Below are 7,163 nucleotides of genomic sequence, written 5' to 3' on the forward strand. Positions count from 1 at the left end.
TTGGAGCCACTCATCATGGTAGAACACAGGGACTAACTCAGTTTGGATATTCCGTTGAAGTCAATGGAGCAATGAGTTTTTTCCATTTTTTTAAATTTTGCTTTCTTACTCTATTGTGATTGTAAATTCACTAAGTGCCAAATATCCAGTCTAATGTGATTTCTAAATATTGTTGACTTTTTAATTATATTCATATTTACTTGTCCATTGGATGTTTCTTTTAATTAAGGAATGCACATACATCACCTTTCTTTATATTGTATTTTGTAACTTTGGTTTTTAAATGTTTTCCTTCCATTGTGTTCAAGCTAGCTGTGATAATGGGTTTTTGGGATTCATTACTTTTACTTGCTTTCAATTTTTAAAATAATAAGTATGTTTAATTTTTTAATTTTTATTATTTTTACATTTAATAGTTATCTTTTGCTAACATTGCTAAGTAATTGATAGTTCTTTGATTATAGATTGTATAGAATCATTTTATTTGGTGAGTTTTTGTGTCTTTTTGTTAAATTTTTTACAATGTTTTCCTTTTTACCCCTAATAAGATATGTCATGGTGCAATGTAGTGTAGGAAAAAGTAGTCCTCATGCTTACTTGGAAGATAACACAACATGGTATTTAATTGGACACTAAAAAATTAAAAGGATTTGCGAAAATTCTAGAATGTTAGGTATTAATATGTGCTTTTTTGATTGCTTAACCAATGTTACATTAGCATTAGCTATTTTTGGTGAGGTAATGTATTATTTTTATCTTTTTTTTATTATTTAGGTCTTTGGTGGCTTATGAAGAAGTACATTTGCTCTTACTTATAGTGAATCATATCCTACCAAGGTGCATAGCCTACTTGATTGTTTGCTATTTTATTAGTTGGAACTTTTAATACATCTAATCAAGTAATCAACAATTCTAAGAATTCCTTCCTTTTAGTTTGAATTGATAGTATCACTTTCATTTATTGTAAGGTTACTAGCTTAAAAGGGATATTCCTTCTACAAAATAAATAGATTGATTGGTTTTATAAAAGTTACGTTGCCATTATTTATCTTAATTTTATATTCCATGTGAATTATTTGTTGGCTTAATTGCAAAGGATGATTGTTCTAATGTTGTAAGATAAGTTATTAATCTTCCTATAATATATTCCACAAAAACATGGAAAAAGGTTTGATTTATAACATTTCAATGAATTTCACATCAAATATAAAGGTAGTGAAAGTTAAATCATGCACAAAGTAAATTTAAATTGCTTAAGAACTATTTAATAATTTAAACCCATCTTTTATATGCATTATGTTGAGACTTGTTTGTTTTATATTCTTCATTTCACTTGTTTACTTGTTAAAATATGCACAAGTAATCATTGAATGGTTATGCATTTATTTTAAATACACAGCTTTAGTTAAGTTGAAAGTGCATGCAAAAGGGTAGTACACATGTTTTTTCTTGATGCATTTTTTTGTAGGAAAATATACATATTTGCTTTAAAATTCATGGTATGATTGTAGATTGCTGTATAGTTAGATTGTATGTCCATTTCTTTAGGACTCTTAAATTATGTATTCATTTTCGATGAAATACTTTATGATGATAGATGATTAACTTATTTGTTCCTTCAATTTACATTTGAACCTATGAAAAACATTGACTTCAAATTTTTTTTTTATTTTGTAAGGATAATATTTATTTTATACTACTTGATTATTTCTTACTATTGTTTGGACCAAACTCAACTCTAATTTTTGGATAAAAAAGTATGTTTTAATTATCTAACATTTTTGTATATAATTGATGTACTTGCTAGAATCTTATTTAATCTACATATGTAAATGTATTAAATGTTAGTTAAATAATTATCTATAGCTGATCACTATATTATTGTCATTTAATGACTTTTAAAATATTAAATGACTCATGAGGGAAAGTGGCTATGTTATTATCATTTAATGATTTTTGAAACATTAAATGATTCCCAAAGTAAAACAATAATTTTTATCTAATTTAAAATTAAAACTTAAGCCACTTAAAACCCAACCAATAGCCTATTAGTTATGGGTAAACCCAAGTGACTTTCATGCTCAATGCTAACTTTTCTATATGAAAGAACAATTGGCTGGCTTTAAGGCAAAAACCAAATTAAAAGAAATGGTTTTGATCACTATCCTAAATTTTAAAACTATTTCTCTAAGTATGAACCCTAAAACCACCATTCTTTTTTCCTTTCAACAATCTATTCAACTCTATATCGAAGTCCCTTTTTCTCCCCAAAACCTGTTCTTTTCCCTAAATCCTTGCTCCCTTCTTCAACATTTCTAGAATCCCTATTCTGTCTTCGTCTCACATTTTGCATCACCCCTTACTTGACCTTATTCATTCATTTCCCTTTTTGGTGGCACTTAACTTGGTTCTGACAATGTTGTTTCACCTGAGCCACCTCTAGATTTTTTCAACTCCAAGTCTCTTCCTAACTATGTTGCTGGTATGGATCATGGTGCCACGAGCTTCACCACTTGGTTTAATATTGTCTAGTTTGTGTTGCTCCTAACTTACCTAATATGCTACTACTATTGGAGGTGTTGTAGCATCATTTAGACTTAGTTGTGATGGTGAAAAGCCTAATGAAGATGAAGATGACAATGAAGTAGAAGATAAATGATACAATATGAATAAAAATTTGATGAGTTCAAAGGGAATGACATTGGTATTTCGCCTTTGCAAAGTGTAATGAAGATGATAAAAAGCTAATGCCATTTGGGAAACCATCAATTAGATAATGGATTTGAGGAGAAAATATTGAAGAAAGGTAAGATTAAAGGAAGAAATTGAGAAATATTGAGCGTTTAATCCAAAAATTACATGGTAGTTTGTAGATTTAAAGCGAAAGTTACATACTTTGTTGACTAAAGAATGAGAGAGTTTCTAAAAATTAGGGATTAGTAGTTAAAGAATAAGAAAAGAATGTTTGTATCGATTTTTAATACTCTTTTAAAGAAGGCAAGGCAGGAACAATAGCATATTACGACTTTGGACCTAAAGAGTAAGGCTATGAATAGGACGGAGACCCCGTGAGCGTAAACTCTTGTAATAGATTTATCTACTATTGGTGAAAAAAGAGGTAATGCATTGTCATTAAAGTTGGATAGATTATCAAATTTCATTTCAGGTTTAACTATTATGGATCTAGAAAGACACTTAACTGATTTGAAAAGTATGAAGATTACTAGTGATGTTGAGATCTCAGATATTAAGAAAGCTAAGTTATTGTTGAAGAGTGTTACACAAACAAATTGAGACATCCACTAAGCTAGATTGTTGTAACTAGGTTGGAGGAAGTGGCTAGGAAAATCCAAAGTCCAAATAGCTAAGTAGTTGATTTAGAAAAGGTTTAAAGAGTGTTTAAAGAATGAGGATGCTTGGTTGAAGGCTTGTAGGTTTACAAGCTCGGATGAGGCTAAGGTTGCAAAATGCTAGGGGAGTGAAATTAATTCCCAATTCAGTGACGGTATGATTGCAAGTGCAAAATTTAAGCTTGATGATGTGAATAAGAGTAGGGTTTTTTAAGGGGTTTGAAGCATATACTAGATTCAGTGAGGTTATGGAAGGTAGATATGGAGCTTGTAAATGAAAAAGATGTGGCAACATTGCTTGAAAGGGCTGTAGAGTTTTGTTCTTTACATGGCACTTGCCAAGTTGAAAAATTATAACAAAGCTAAAAAAATGCTTAATAAGGCAAGGGAGAAGTTGCCCAAAAGCCTACTATATGGATTATAGCTGTAAAGTTGGAAAAGGCTAATGGAAATAATGCTATAACAGGAAAGATTATTGAAAGGTGTATAAGGGCACTATAAAAAGAAGGTTATGATTAACAAAAAAGCTTGGATGAAAGAGGCTAAGGTTGGAGAGAAGGTTGGGTCTATTGTGACATGCCAGACAATTATTCAAAATATAATTAGAATTGGAGTGGAGAAAAAGGATAGGAAGAGAACTTGGATAGTTGATGCTGAGGAATATAAGAAAATAGAGTTCAATTGAGACTGAAAGAGCTATCTATGCTCTTATTCTTATTGTATTTTTGACAAAGAAGAGCATCTAGAAGAAAGTAGCTCAATTAGAGAAGAGCCATAAGACTATGGAATCACTTGATGCTTTTTTTTGTAAAACAATTACTTATTAACCACAAGTTAAGGTTTTTTGGCTTGTGGGTGCGATGGAGAAATGGTTTACTAAGGATGTGTCTATTGTTTGAGCTAACCTTTGATAAGGTTATGTTGCCATACCAAATTTAAAATGTTAGTGTATACGTGTATGTGAGTTGAAATATTATGAAAATATTCCATAGGAGAAGTTTATCAAGGATTAATTGAGAGCATTAACATGTGATCTATAATTGAATTTCTTTATGAGGGATTAATTGAGAGCATTAACATGTGATTTGTAATTGAATTTCTTTCCTTAGTATTATTTATATAATGAAAGGATAATCTAAGAGATTAGCAAGTTGTTCTCTAGAACCTTAGTTCTAACATGGTATTAGAGTAAGCAGCATAACCTTAGCCATTATCGCCCTTATTTTTCTCTTTTTTCAAACCCTTCTATGATAGCCCTTACGTCGTCACCCAAGTTATCATTATTGCAAGCTTTGATCTTATGGCCCTAACTATTATATTCGATAATTTTATTCTTATGATCATTGCTAACTATTATAACCCGTTAGCCAGAGCTTACGCTAACTACTATTACCCGTTAGCCAGGGTCGTAGAACTAAGTTCTGGTGTCGATGATCCCACTTCCTAGGGATGTAAAAAAACGTAGCCATCATAAAATCATTCTTTAATCATAAATCATTTTCTCATTTCATTCATAAGCATGATCCATCATTTATATAGAGAAACAAAAAATAATCATATGCTTGATCCTATTTTCATACATCGAAAATAAAGAAATAAAACATTCTTTCATTTAGAAACATATATATACATAGATTCGAAAACAAGCAAAGTGTGTAAGATTCTACTTACCTCCATTCGATTCCATCACTTAGTTTTTCCCTCAAAATAATTAATGGCCTATCCAAGATCATTTCATTAGATCAGAATTTAATTAACCCTTTTTGAGACCATTTATACAAAAATCAACTAAGTTACACAAAGGGTTAACTTAACTAATTAAAACTGGCAGCCTGACCTCTTTTCATTAAAATAGTCATATCTCAATATATCCAAATCAAAATTATGATCTCTTTAATGCGTTAGAAACTAGACTTGATAAGCTTTCTAACCATATATGGCACATCTCATAATTCCTTGTAGATTAATTATAACAATTTTTGAAATCCACGTCATATACTGCTGCCAAACAGACTGTATACCTTCTAATAAAAATTATATATTTATTCACAGGAAACTCCAAATTCAATTCCGCTTATTTCATTGGAAAGTAGACTCAATAAGCTTTCCAAAAAGATATGACTTAATCTGTAAATCCTTGTATACAAATTAAGGAAATTTTCGTAATTCAACCCTGATGCTGCTGTCTTACAGCCTGTATATCCTTAAGTTAAAATTAGACAACTCTTTGTAAAAAACTCAGATTTGACTTTCGTTTGTTTCATTAGAAACTAGATTCAACATGATTTCCAATGATATATAATAATCACAGCAATAATGTATCCATTAATACAAAATTCTATTTTAATTCATTATTACAGATCACAACATCTCATCCAAAAATAGAATTTCTCCTTCAATCTTTAAAAACTCAAATCCTTACTTTCAGCCTTCAAACTCTATTCAATAATCATCAATAACTCTTAAGAACATGAAATAAACAAAGCTCAGTAATTTACCCATATAGATCATCAAGATTAATAAAGGATTTCATGATTTTTCTTGATTTTTCTCTCAAAACTTCAACTCCAAATAATAGCAATCAACTTGATATTTCTTTTCAAATAAAAAGAGGGCATGTACTCACCTTTAAGGGATTAATCTAGAAAGGATTTATGTTTTACTTATTGCTTGAGAAATTTTGCTTTAGTGCTAATATTAAGTTATTTGATGTTTGATTTGATACATGACCTTTAGCATAAGCTTATAAAGTATTTTTGATGAAAATATATCTCTCCTGTAATTGGTAACTTATGCTTAGTGAATAAAATTTCTTTCACCTATAATGACTTAAAATATGAAATTATTTTCTAACAATTGGTATAATTTTTATCAATTGATTTTCTTGATGCTTCTAACGAAAATCTTTTGTCAAGAAATTTTCTAAATCTAGGCTAGGAGAACTTGAAATGAGCATGAATGGGTCAATATTCCATTTGAAGTTTCAAGTATAGCTAGCAAAACATCTTCATTAATCAAGCCCAAGTACATTAAAAATTTGCTCAAAACATTTGGAATGAAAAACTCAAAACCAAATGAGTACATCAACATAGCTTGATAATGATAGAGGTAATTGTATTGACTCTATGCTATGTGTCTATACATGCTTACTTTGATTGTGTGCAAAAATGAGATATTGTGCTAGAACGTATAAACACATTGCACAAATTAATCACCAAGTCACTTGGTAAATATTGTTTTAATATTCTTGAAAGCTTTGATTGATTAACTTATCTTCATTGATATTCATGCCTAGTTTTAATTACTTTGATGAGATTGATAGTTTTAATGCATGGATATTTCATCAATGCATGAATCCTTGAACATGAATATGAGTTAAATTAATTGATTTCTTTGAACATGTTCATTGATAAAGATTATTGAAATAGCATCTACCACATTATGTCTAAATGTTTGTATATTTATTGGTATATTACTATATGTGATTTGAAATGTTTTTGTATATGCTTGTATGATTTTGATTGCAATATATATTTAGATACTTGGATATGTTTAGATTAAATTCATTGCTATGCATTGAAATAAATAGAGATATATTTGAATAATTATGCTTCGTTATTTCTTTGCAATAGCATATATGTTCATCATGCTTGAAAAATTATGCTTGTATAATTCTTCGCTATAAAATGATGATTGAATATTTGTTTTGGATAGGATATGCTTATGAAAGAATGCTATTATACATGTCTTGATTGAACTTTTCATATGCTTGAAATATATTATGATCCTTGAAAATTTGTGAACAAAATAGCT

General features: G+C 29.4%; 1 pseudogene; it reads left to right on the forward strand.

The window, feature by feature from the left end:
* The first annotated feature begins 2,054 nt into the window (after positions 1-2,054).
* On the forward strand, positions 2,055-4,249 carry LOC111281600 (protein STABILIZED1 pseudogene; annotated as a pseudogene).
* Positions 4,250-7,163: the final 2,914 nt, after the last annotated feature.

The sequence above is a fragment of the Durio zibethinus genome, chromosome 5 (genome assembly GCF_047325235.1).
Source record: "Durio zibethinus cultivar Kanyao isolate XHJ-2024 chromosome 5, ASM4732523v1, whole genome shotgun sequence".
NCBI classification, from domain to species: Eukaryota; Viridiplantae; Streptophyta; class Magnoliopsida; order Malvales; family Malvaceae; genus Durio; species Durio zibethinus.